Below are 13,522 nucleotides of genomic sequence, written 5' to 3' on the forward strand. Positions count from 1 at the left end.
CAAATTTTTGTCTCAAAGTGAAAAGTTTAATTTAATTACAGGATTAAACTCCCTTGTACTGGAAGAAGCAGGGCTTCCTTAAAAGTGTCAAGAGAGCAGCCAAGGCAGAGAAACAGCCCAGTCCCAGAACCCAGCCCCGAATAAAATGAAAACTCTGCAGCCTGCTCCTGCTCCTTCCTCATCAGCTTAATGGGACTGAACAAAGGAGCAAATAATCTGCTCCTCCATAGAAATCTCTGCAGAGGAAGACTCCAATTTCCTGGCTAAACTACACCTTACAAATTGCTGCTCTTTGAAATAAGGGTTTGGATGCTCCTCTGGCATTTCTGAGGTTGGAGAGAGCACATCAACGTGGAGCCCTGGCAGAAACCAGGAGAGGACACCAGACTCAGCAGTCTCTTGGCCACAGGATCCAACCTGTGCCTCCCATCACTCCTGCCCTCTGTGGCCAGTTAGAGATTTGCTCTCCTTTGAAGCACCCAGGCTCCTCCTTTTCATATCAACCAACCTGATGACCTGAAAGCTTTCACTGCTCCCCAGGCCCAGAAATCTGTGCTCCTTCTGAAAACGCCTCAGTGCTGCACAAAACCATCATCGGAAAAGGTGAAAAAAGTCGCCAACAATTATTTATTGACTCATAGTTTAAGAAAATGTTGTTTCCTCTCACTAACAGAATAAAGGAGATCCAGGCTTTAATGCTATTGCTCCCACTCTTCAATCAATAACTTCCACAATAACTCAGCCTCGCTCACCCCAGCCCACATTTCCAGCCTCGTTTCTCAGCGCTTTTGACGAGCCCTGGAGAATAAAAGGATGTGGAATTACACCAACCATTTATACACAAGTGATGTGAAAAATGCCTCAGCCCCAGGCACCCAGCTGCTCACTCAGTCAATAACTTCAGCAGTGCTTTCTGCTTCACGTCAGGGCCACACCACCCCTGGAAAATGCCACCTCCTTCCTCAGAGCAGGTGTGATGGAAGCGATGGCTCTGCTGGGACAGGCCAGGCACAAACTGCTGGGCCGTGTCCTCTGCCCCACCGTGGTTTCAGCCACCCAGGTCCCAGCAGGGCCTGGAGCCAGCACAGTTCCTGGGCTCAGCCTGAGCCCAGTTCTGATGGACAGAATCCCCACCCAGGTGAGGCAGCGATTTCTGACTCACCTGTCTGCACACCAGCCCTGCAGGGCTGTGGGGAGAGCCTGGCATGGCAGGGCTGGTGATGAGGCTCATCACCACTAAATGCCAACCCTGCTCCCAATTTCCTCCTCAATCTCATTTTCGAGTCCTTCACATTATGGCAGGTCCTTGACTCACAGTGACATTTACAGTTCCTCAGTGTTCCATCCCATCACACCTGCACTTATTTTGGTGGTCTCAGGTGATCAGTGCTGGGATTCACCAGTTTCTCTGACAACCAAGGGAATGGTGGGGAGAACTCCCCTCCTTCCCCACTGCAAAGCCCATCTTTGGAGCTCTCTCAGGGAGCTCACCAGGGAAAACGTGGAAGCCAATAATGAATAAGTTACTCCAGTGATTGAGATTTTCTAAAGCACTGAACTCTGATTCTGGAAGGTCTCGACCAGCTCCCAGGCCCTGTCATGGTCAGACCTCACTGCACCTTTTGATCAAAGTCCATCATCACCTGAGCATCACTGCTGTGGTTTTGTCTTAGCAAAAGCCACATCCCCTCCATCCTTATTAATATGATTAATAATTAGGGAAAAAATGCACCTTAGCTTGGGATAAAATAAATATGTGAATAAAAGACAGATCTAATAAACCTGGGCAGAATTTATGATTTTCTCAGCCATCGCTTTGCCAGAGATAATGTTGCGCAGTAAAGCTGATTTGCTGGATGAGAACCATATAATTTATCCTGTCAGGGAACATAAGAAATCTTGTCTGTGCAGGGGATGACTGATGGGCTCATGGAAACTGGCAGGGAAGCAAATAAAATAATTTTGTCTGTTAAAAATATCTAATTATCATGTCCTTGTTTATGACAACGCACACGGGTGAGGACTGTGTCAATACCTACAACACAGAGCTCTGGTTTATGCTGAAACTTTCTTTTCATCTCCAAGTTTGAGAATTTTTAAAGCTAGTAATTACAGCTGTTAGCTCTTTGCTCTGATGTAAGAGCTGCTCCCCCAGAACAGCTCCAGTACCTGAGCTGACACCGCTTCCCTCAGCCAGGTCCTGCTGGGGAGTTACTGTGGGAAAGCTCTGCTGAGCTCAGTGTTACCAAGCCCCACGAGTGTCCTGCCCGTGGCTCTGCTGGGTGGGCACGTGGGTGCTGGGGCTGGATTGTCATGTGCCTGTACAGGCACTTGCACGGACAGACGTGGGTGTTTGGCTGCTCCCATCCCATCTCACCAGCCCCCAGAAGGCCCTGGCACACTGCCCTGCTTGGCACACCTGACTGCCCGTGTCCGTCTGTCTGTCCTGCTCCCCCAGCAGGAGCCACGGTGCTGTCAGGAGTCCAAGCTCCCCTGGGCAGGTGAGGATGTGACCTCTCCCAAGGACACGGGATCCCCGAGCTTCGGGGTGTCCCCCTCCCAGTCCCCTCCCCACTGCCCTTGCCCTCCCTCGGGCTGGGGGCAAAGGCATCATTGTCCCATTTCAGGATGTGGCTCTGGCTGATCCACAGCCAACAGGACAGTTACTGGGATGGGGGGTCACTGGCACTGGCTCTGAGGGGTGGGAATTTACACTATCAGATGGTCCTCAGGCTGGTCCCAGAATAGCTGTGAGGAAGAGGGACAGGAGAAGCAAACAGAGAGGTGGAGAAGTGATGAGCTGACAAGAAGAGCTGTAAAAATCAGTTTGCTGGAATTCTGGGAAGAGAAATACAAAATATGTCTTAAAGCCACTGCAGCTGAGAGCTGGAAAGGTCACAGGTTTGCATTTCCCTGAGCTGGAAGCTGTGCTAATCGCTCTTTAACAGGGTTCACTGGTGAGGAATGGTTTCAGTGGCAGAGCTCGTTCCTCGCCGGGAAGTGCAGACCTGGGTTAATAACACCTCATTCTGCACAAAATTCCACTTCACTGGAGCATGTGCAAAAGGGGCTTTGATTTCAACGAGGATTGATACCAGTCCTGCAAGGCAGGGCTCCTAACCAGCCACAAAGGCAGGCGTTTGTGCCCAGACCCCCAGCTGTGTGCTACACTGCAGTGTCTCACCAGGCTGATTAATCTGCAATAACGGGAGGAAAAGGGCTGAGCTCCCCTGCCCCGCAGAGATTCACTGCCAGGTCACAAAGCCTGCCTGGAGCTGCATGTATGGCTAATTGGTATCCTGGTGTCTGATGAACTGACCCCTGACAGCCCCAGAGCTGCCTCTGCCCTGCAGGGACCACCCCGAGCATCCTCCCCCCGGGAAGGGACGGCTGGATGAGCCCCCCGATATCCCCCGAGGCCGGGGGGCTGTGGGGGGACAGCCCAGCCAGCCCTGGCACAGCCAAGCACTCTGCCCCCAGTGCCCTGTGACTGGGGCTGGACCAGAGCGGGACCAGCCGGGGGGTTTTGTCCCAGCAGGGCTGGGGGGATCCTGCTGGCACAGCCCTGCCCGGGGAGCAGCTCCCCTGCCCTGGCACACACAGGAGGGAGGGGAGCCCACAGTGGCACTGCACCCCTGCCCTGGTGCTGGTGCCCTGCTCTGCCCCAGGGCCTCCCTGCCCGCGCCAGGAGGAGCTGCAGTGCTGGTTTGAGAACACGTGCAGGTTTTTTGGCATCTATTTTCTCTGTGTTCCCCCTCTCACAGCAAAGCACAGAATGACACGGAGGGGCTGTGCTGTCCTCGCCCAGAGGTCCTGATGCAGGATCAGGGGCTGTGAGGTAAAATGCCAGAAGAGAAATTGAAAATAATAAACAGGTACAACAGGGCAATAAATAAAGGAGATTAAAGCTGAGCAAAATCAGGTGACATTTATCTAGAGCATCTTCTTTGCAGATTACTCATGTAGAAAACGTGCCCACATCAGCACAGAGCTTGGTTTAGCTCCAGGATTAGATAATACTCAGGCAAGTGATGCTCATAACTCTGTGTTATGTGCTCCGGAGTGAATCCTGTTGGCTCCCAGAGACACTTCTGCACACAGCTGCGTGCAAGGACACAGCAATGCCTGTGTCCCTGCAGCTGGCCAGGGCCAGTGGGTGCCTGGGGTGGGCAGGAGAGGGCACAGGATGGGTGTGGGCACAGCCCAGAGTCACCCATGTGCTTATTCCAGTGAACACTCCTTAGGGTTCAGCCTGTGCTGATTCCTGAAGCATCACTTTCTGCTTGGTAATGTCCCCTCCCATGGCATCAGCACCCATCCCATCAGTGCCACCACTGCCACCAGCTCCCTGGGCACATCCCAGCTCAGAGCAGACCTGCTCCCCTCGAGACCAGGGTATGGCCTTGCCCAGGAGAGCACCTTTCATTACACTGCTGCAGAGTTCAACGAGGCCAGAGCCCACCAATGCCTTCAACCACCAGTGTTCTGCTGAAAATCCGGACACTGCCTGAGCAGTAACATCCCCCTGTCACTGCAGTCTGGCTCACAGCAAGGCATTCCTGGCTCCTCTGCTTGGGAATCTCTTTGCAAAGTGTACTTTGTAGTGACAAGGGCCATAACTGCTTTATTTCCCCTCTCCCCATGCTGGTTTTGGCTCTCACCCTGTGTGGTCTTTGTGTCATTTTTACAGTGGCTTGTAACAGCCTCGGTGGAGGGGGATTTACTGCGAGAGACAGCCTGGCTTTTGTCAGAGCTGAAGTGGAAACGTTCCTATTGTTGAGACTTGTATGGCACTTGGCTAAATAAAATCAGGTGGAAAACGAGGAAAACACAGATATTCGCTTTGTATTAAATAATTGTTTCTTCCTCAGAAAATGTTACTACTCAGCATTTATATCCTCCTGTGGTGGCTGTTGTGTGAGGACTTCAAACGCTGCTGCACGTTCAGAGCCTCTGCTGAGGACACACCACCCTCCCTGAACAACAAACATGCTCTCCTGGACATCCCTGTGTGTCCCACAGCTCTCCTGGACATCCCTGTGTGCTCCCACAGCTCTGCCTGGACATCCCTGTGTGTCCCACAGCTCTCCTGGACATCCCTGTGTGTCCCACAGCTCTCCTGGACATCCCTGTGTGTCCCACAGCTCTGCCTGGACATCCCTGTGTGCTCCCACAGCTCTCCTGGACATCCCTGTGTGCTCCCACAGCTCTCCTGGACATCCCTGTGTGCTCCCACAGCTCTGCCTGGACATCCCTGTGTGTCCCACAGCTCTGCCTGGACATCCCTGTGTGCTCCCACAGCTCTCCTGGACATCCCTGTGTGCTCCCACAGCTCTCCTGGACATCCCTGTGTGCTCCCACAGCTCTCCTGGACATCCCTGTGTGTCCCACAGCTCTGCCTGGACATCCCTGTGTGTCCCACAGCTCTCCTGGACATCCCTGTGTGTCCCACCCAAATCCTGGTGACCCAGCAGTGTCCCAGCCTCCCCTGTCACAGGGGTCCTGCCCTGCCCGGGGTCCCCTGGAGCTCAGTGGCACACAGGACTGTGGCCAGGCTCCATCCTGCCCTTTGCCTCGGCCCTGTGGGAGCAGGAGGAGCTGTGGGGGTGCCTCTGTCCCCCCTCCTGCAGTTCCACAGCCCAGGATGCTCCAGTCAGGCTCCCCTGGGACCCACCGACCCGTCCCCTGGCAGCACCAGCGTGGCTGGAGTCAACACACCCAGAACAAGGAGAAAGAAAATCCAATTATCCATTTGCAGACAGACACTGAATCAGAGTTTCACAAATAAAATCTCCGTTTCCTCCTCCTGACCTGGCCATGGGCCCAAGCTTAGCCGTGACCCCCGAGGCAAAGGCACATCTTCCTTTTACCTTTCCTGGGCTGTCAATCTCCCCCTCATTAAAGCTGGAGCCGTGTGTCAAAGGTGGCAGCTCCCTGCTACTGAATTCCACCCCTCAGAGCACACGTTGCCCACGCCGGCGCTTCACGTTCGTTAAGGTTCGTTTTCAAAGCGCTGCAGCCCCTGCTCTCAGTGAGAGCAAATGCCAAGCTTTGCAAAAGGTGGGGGAGACACCACCATCATACCCTCTTTAAAAATTGATAAAAATAAGATTAACAGATGCCTCTGGCTGTGAGACTCCATCGCTGGAGCGTCGTGCCCGCGCTCAGCACATCTCCATGGCAACTCACCCATGTGGCCTGAAGAGATGCGTCAGGAAATTTGGGCTTTGCCTGGACTTCTGGAGTGTTTGGTCTGCTCAGACCTCGTCCCCACAGCCGTGGCTGTAGAGAGGTGGGCAGGGGAAGTGTCTGTGCAGCCTTGGGGAGCAGCCTTGGGACCAGCAGCTCTCAAACACCACCACTCCTGCTGGAATTACCCAAGTGAATCAGATTTGCAGGGAGGTGTCTCGGGGAGAAGGTCGGCTTTGTGGGTGGGACGGGGCAGGGATGAGCAGCATCTTGGCAAATCCTAGATGGAGGCTCCAATTCAAGGCTGGATAAGTGGGGCAGGGTGGTCAAAAGGAGCCAGGGAGTCCAGTCCCCCCGGGCTCCACTGCAGTGCCAGGAGCTCACAGGGGTGTGGGTTCACTGAGGGCCCTCCTCCATCCCACCTTCATCCTCCAACACATCCCACCAGAGCCGGGCTGACCCCTTTCTCTCCACCTGCACACAGCACAACATGGATCCAAATATTCCATTTGATGCTCCACATCCCCTTTTCAACGTTTCATCTCCCTCCCTCCTGCTGCTCCCTGCAGATCCCTCCTCTCACCCAGGAGAGCTCAGTCACCGACAGTGACCAAAGAGCAAAGCTGGAGCTGAACGAGTCACGTTAATTCTGTTACACAGAACAACATTGATTTGTTGTCACCAAGCATTTGTTACCCAAGCGGCGTTTCCAGCTGAAAGGGGAGGATGGAAAAACCCTGCTGAAGCTTAAAGTTCCTGCAAATTAGCCAAACTTTGGTTTACAACCCAGTACATGTTCTCCAGCAGGGAGAGAGAGGGAGGCTGCTGATGGCAGCACATTTTCCCCCATAATGATGCATCTTTGGTGAAGATGAGCACAACAAAGTGAGTGTTCTCACTCCAGGTGGTGTTTCCTCTTCCCTCTTTGCAAAGCCCAGCAGCAGTGGCTACCTGGGCATGTGATGGCTCTGGCCACCCCAGCAGCACTGCCCATGCAGTGGGAAGGATCCCCTGAATGCCCTCTCCCCTTCCAGCAATGCCCACAGGGACTGACAGCAGAGCAAACTGAGCCCAGAACTGAGGGGATGGTCCCATGGGCCAGGCTGGGCTGGGCAGGGCACAGAGAGAGGGAAGTGCTTCCTCCCTCCTGGCCCTGCAATCCCCTGTGCTCTGCAGAGAAGTTACTTTTGCTTTCAAGTTACGTTTATTTAAATGTAAAATCCTCAGCTTAAATTGCAGGAGGTTTTGTGATATTTAATATCCAAAGCTAGGAAAGGTCATGTCTGTCTGAAAATAAAACGAGGTTTAATCTGGGGACTGTGTGTGGCAAGTTTTTTTATGAAAATTTGGGTTAGAAATAGATCTTAAATCCATAAGGTCACCAAGAAGAAGGTTTTTCTTTCTCAGAGACTTATCACTCCTGTATCTCAGAGGAGCAAAGGATAATTCAAAGAGGAAAACAAAATCCTGTGCCTTCCCTTCTCTTTACTTCTGCACCTGCACCCAGAAAGCTTCCTTTTACATCCATTTGTCACACTTCTCCTCTCCTGTTTATTTGAATATCTGTGTTTAAGGTGTACCAAATACGATACTTTTCCTGCATTCCTCCAGGATTTTAACCTATTTGTCAGTACTTGCACAGTGAGTTCATCACAGCACGTACCACAGAGCAATCTTAAGAGTATCCAAACAGACTTTTTCTAAAACCCCAATTGCTAAACTTCATTCTTTGTCCTCAGAGCACCCTCAGTCCTCCTGTCCCTCTCCAGAGGATCCGTGTCCAGCAATACCATGCTCTGGACACGTGAAGTCTCTGACCCATTAAAAAGCACTTGGAAAAGAAACCCTGCTCTGCCCAAATCCGGGTGTCGGCAGCAGTTTCTGGGGTTTCTCTGTCTCCTTTCCCACAGAATCCCCCCCAGCCACTGCCCCTTTCGGCTGTGAAGGCAGGTACACACCTGCTCCAGCAGCTGAGCAGTTACCAAACCTCTTACTGGTGTTTCTGTCATTCTCTTTGATCTTGTTAAGAATCAAAGAAAGCAATTACAGCCCTAATCTTGTTCTGTGAAACTGTAGCTACAGATAAAACCGCGGGTAACACATACCAGAGCACGAACACAAACAAGAGAGGAAAAATGACAAGAGATCTTTGATGCCTGACTAGAGACACCTAGAAAGGAGCTTCAGAACTCCCAGGAATTTCAGATCCCTCTAAGACAGCTCGAGTGCGAGCTGCAAACTCACGGGCTTTTTTCTGGCACTTGTGTACTAAGAACAGAAAGTATCAGCAAGGCCTGAAGAGAAGGTTTCCTTCTAATTCTGGATACACTTACTGATACAACTGCAGATCTGTGAGATTTCAGGACCCAAAGGGAAAGGAAAACAGAAGAAAAGGAAAAGCTAAGAAAGGAATTTCTGCTTCATAAGTACAGGGAGGTGATGAAGCTCAAGGAGTTGGTGTGCACAGCATTTAATTTACTGAAAAAACACTGTCCTCACTCTGGGAGAAATCCAGCACAGTGGAAGCACTGTCTACCACTTAAAAATCTCATTTTAACATGACAAGGCCTATTCTAGTCCCACAGCAGAACTTGTTTGGTGTCTATACCTTGTGTGTTGTGTTGTGCTTGGGTGAAGTTGCTCCTGACAGCCCTGGTGGGAAGTCAGGTGAGCAGCACCAATGATATTTACTTTTCACTAAGCACCTGAATCCTTGCAAAAATATCTGCTCTAAAACAAGAATTACTGCAAAATAGGAATTCATTGTTCCAGGTGATTCCAGTTACCCAGTGCCCTGGAACTGTGCTGGGAAGGGCAGCAGTACATGGGGAGGCACTAAACCAACCCCAGGCAGCCCTTTGGGGGCCTTGGATGCTGTGTCACCATCCCTGTGGGGGTTACAGAGGGGCAGAAAGCCCCAGTTTGACTGTTACAGGGCAGGAAGGGCAGGGACAGGTGTCCCCCTTAAAGAACAACCAATACAGGCAGTTCAAACCCATTCCTGTTGGGAAAGGGATCATCCATAAATCAGGGAGGCTACACAGAGACCTTAAACCCCACCGTGCTCAGCCCTTAAACCTCAGAAATAACCCAGGGGCTGCTCTTTCAAGAGCCTCCACCTGGAAAGCCTTTGCTGGGGGGAGCTGAGGCCATCGGGGACCAAGTCCAGGGAATGCCCTGGAAACCTGAGGGACTCCAGCACGTCCCCATCAGCTCCCTGGGACTGTGGGGACTCGGCTCTGCCAGTGTCCTGTCCAGCTCAGCCACTGCCATTCCATCCCCAGCCCTGGAGCACCTGGCTGAGCACCCACTGTCCCCCTCCAGCCCCACAGCCCAGTCCCCTCTCCCCTGGCCACCCCTGGGTCCCCGGGGCAGAGGATGGACAGCAGGAGGACACTGTCACACGGCTGAGCCCAGCAGGCCAGAAAAGCATTAAAATCAGCATTTGGAGAGGAAATGTGACACCTGGTTATTACACGACGTAATGGAATCAGCCAAGTGGTAAATGTAGCTTTTAAATAGGTTTTGTGTTCCCCATTAGCTCGTCTGATGCTGATTAGTTCTGACGGGGACAGGGCTGGGCTGCAGCTTTCCCGGTGAGGCTGCTCCTGCTCCTGGCTCTGGGAAAGCTCTGGGACACTGGGGAGCCCAGTGGGATCCTCCTGCTCCCACTGCAGCTTCCTGCACCCATCCCTGGGACCCACAGCAGCACCCCAGCTTTAGCCAGAGGCTGTGGTGCCCTTGGGAACAGCCAGTCCTAAACTCAGGGCTCTGCAATTCAGGGAGAGAAGAGGCCACCGAGGTCTCCTCCGTTGACTCTGCCATCAGCACACACATGAGCCTTGTCACAGGCTCATCTACTGCTGTTACTCTGCATTTTTTTTCAGCCAGACATGGCTTGTGAAAGGTTGTATCTCCATTCACAGTTTCTAATAAGAACAGAGCTCAGATTTCCTCACTCCTTTGCTCTGCCCCCCGAGCTTGCCAGCACTTCTCATATTTTCAGAGCGACGCAGCAACTGCTTTTATTCTTTTCACTTGCAGTCAGCACTCTCATGTTTTCCCAGGATAAAGCTTATTAAAGATGCATAGAGAATAGAGGCTTATGGAGAAAAAAAACGCAAAGAAAAAATTCTAGTTAATTGGAATTTGGAAAGAGTTGTACTATCACATGTTTAAAATCCAAACCAGATTTCCAAACCCAAGCTGATTTCATTTGCTTTGGCCCAAAACCTGTTTTTAAGAAAAGTGTTTAATGAAAGTGTTAAAGGAAACACCAAGTCTGAATTTCTTAAAATTCTGCAGTAAAGATGTTTGAAATGAAAAAGCCATTTTGATGCAAGTTGTCTGACTTCCAGTCTCAATGGTCTTGGGATTAACCTTTACTTTCCATTTCCAGTGCAGGGGCAGGTTTGTTCCTTCCTCAGAAAAGAGAATCCCCAAATGACAACATTACTCCATAAACAGCCCGTTGTTTCTCAGTCAGATTAAGCAAAAGCCAATATTTTAACTGTGCTATAAGATCTTTCATAAGTAACTACAAAAATTCCCAAATTTATTTCCTTTTAAAATGAGAACAGTTATTCAGCACAGGTAAAAGCCCCCTTTGCTTGGCAGGGGGCTGAGGACAGAAATTGTCTTTTTTGGAGAGTAACTCCTGCTCTTTATGCAAACACTGATTTATGGCTGAGGCACCAGAATTTCCACTGTCTGTGAACTCACAAGCCTGAAGTCTTCCCTAAGGGTGGGAACTGCATTCTTAACCAGTTACTGCAACAGCAGCTCAGAGAAGCAGTTTGAGCCATCACTGGGCACTGCACAGCTCAGCCCTCGATGCCAGCTGGGCACACACCAGCCCTGGCCCCAGATGTGCACACACCAGCCCTGGCCCCAGATGTGCACACACCAGCCCTGGCCCCAGATGTGCACACACCAGCCCTGGCCCCAGCTGGGCACACACCAGCCCTGGCCCCAGCTGGGCACACACCAGCCCTGGCCCCAGATGTGCACACACCAGCCCTGGCCCCAGATGTGCACACACCAGCCCTGGCCCCAGATGTGCACACACCAGCCCTGGCCCCAGATGTGCACACACCAGCCCTGGCCCCAGATGTGCACACACCAGCCCTGGCCCCAGATGTGCACACACCAGCCCTGGCCCCAGATGTGCACACACCAGGCACCCCAAGCAGCAGACCCGTGTTCCCTGGGAAGCCTCTGGCTGTAACAAAGCCATTTGCCAGACCTGCACTTGAGAGACTTGAAAAGAATAGAAAAAAATATCAAATAGTCCATCAGTTTTAGTTCCACTGTCTCTATAAACCATCTCTATCAAAGCTCTGCAAACAATAAAAACCAAATTTAAGAGATGTGCTGCACTTTTTAACTCTTGCTTACACAGAACAGGAAAGAACACACACTATTTATTACTTCCAATTTTACTCCTGAACATCAAGACTGTCTCTGTGCTGACACAGGACCCTCTTTACCTCTACTTTAAATGTCACTTATTTTCCTTATTTTCTGTGTTGAAGTTTGAAGTGTCCCCTCTAATTCACCCCATTTGTGCACAACAATTCCTGTTCCAGAAGCAGGAATGAGAGAATGAGGAAGCACAAACCCCCGTGTGCTCTCTGGAGTGAGTTTTTACACAGGAATGTTTGGGTCTCTGAAGTGCCAGTTGGTAAAACCCAGCCCAAATGTGCCACCCCAGCAGCTCCTGGGCAGTGCTCCCAGCACAGGGAAATGCCACGTTGCTGCAGGAACTCTGGCTGGAGCTGGATGGCTCTGTTCCTCCTGGCTGCTTCTAGAAACCCACATTTTAAAGTGATTATTCCAGCAGCCTGTAGCCCTGCACAAAAGAAATCAGGAGGACTATTCCAGGCAGCATGGGAGCCAGGGAACAGTGACATCCTGGGGAACAAACCCAAATCCTCCTTCACCAGTGCAGGCAGCACTGCCTGAAGGGTCTCATGCAATCAATAAAACATCACTGCAGATGGATCCGAGCCTTTCCTCAGCTCCTTCCCTCAGCTCAGTTAGGTGACATGTCTGAGAGGCTCTCACAGTCCTGAGCTGTGCAGCCCAGCTGGATCCCAGCTGCTGCCCGATCCTCCCGCACTCCCCCTGCCTTGGCTGGGTTTTGGGGTGGGTTTTACATGGGCTCTTTTAAGCATCCCTTGAAAAGCAAACCTGCCCAGGCAGTGCCAGTGGAGGTGTGTTTGTGGTGGCTCTGCCCCAGAGCCCCACTCCAGCTGCCAACAGCTCTGCTCCCTCCTCCGGGGCAGGAAAGGCAGCCTGGGGTCAGACAGCTCTGCCTTTGAATAAAGCCCCTGGCTCCATCCAGCTGCCAAATCCCAGGCTTCCTCCAATGAAAAACCACCGACTGAGTCTCTGCTGTGACAAAATCCTCCCTTCCCAACGTGTTTGTGCCAACCACACACTGGCCCATTTCCTGCAGTGTGGCAGCACTCACACTGATGTGGCACATTTGGCTGAGATTTCATGCTCTTAAAATCTGGAATTGAAAAGTTCTGGTTCCCACAGCAACCACAGGTAGCAATTATCCCGATTCTGGAAATTTCTAGAATAGAAGGAATATTTGCTTTCTGCAGCCCACTGCTAAGTGCACAGCAAAGGATCTGTCTCTGGGCATCAAAAAATTTATTTTTCCATTGCTGTGTTTGTAGCTCTGTTTACACCTTAGAAATCTTTTCTATATCAACATTTTTGGGCAATTTTTTTATACCTGCTACAGAATACAGAACCTCCTAAAACACATCACGCTTAATTTATTTCCACTTAGCTCTAGTCATTGCAACAAATGCAATTCATTGCACTTGCTGCATCACGTTTTCCCTCTGTATATCACATATAATGAATATCACCACAATAAAATTCATAGTTTGTGACACTCCTGATTAATACCAGCTTCTCCCAGAGAAGAAAGATTACTGCAGCCATTATGACTTTATACAGATCCTGCTTTTCCTATTAGAAGACACGCAGTGATGCAGCCTGCTTCCAAAAAGTGAGAACCCTTTCCTGCCTGCTGATGGAATGAGGAGGGAAACCCAGAGCACAAGCTCATGTTTGCCCCTTCCTGTGCAGTTGGACAAGTGGCCATTGGTATTTTTAGCAGATTAACACACTTTAAATGCCATGACCTCAACAAAGAAGGGGAGGAGGAGCAGTGAAGTGTTTCTATTGGGATTTTTAAGGACCTGCACGGCTCCCTGAATTCCCCCCAGAATATTCCTGTGATTAACAGACTGCTGGCTTGCCAGGAGTTTAGTGGTTTATTTTTCCTTTAATTAGCCAACCTCTCCTAATT

Source organism: Pseudopipra pipra, chromosome 24 (assembly GCF_036250125.1).
Source record: "Pseudopipra pipra isolate bDixPip1 chromosome 24, bDixPip1.hap1, whole genome shotgun sequence".
In the NCBI taxonomy this organism is placed as follows: Eukaryota; Metazoa; Chordata; class Aves; order Passeriformes; family Pipridae; genus Pseudopipra; species Pseudopipra pipra.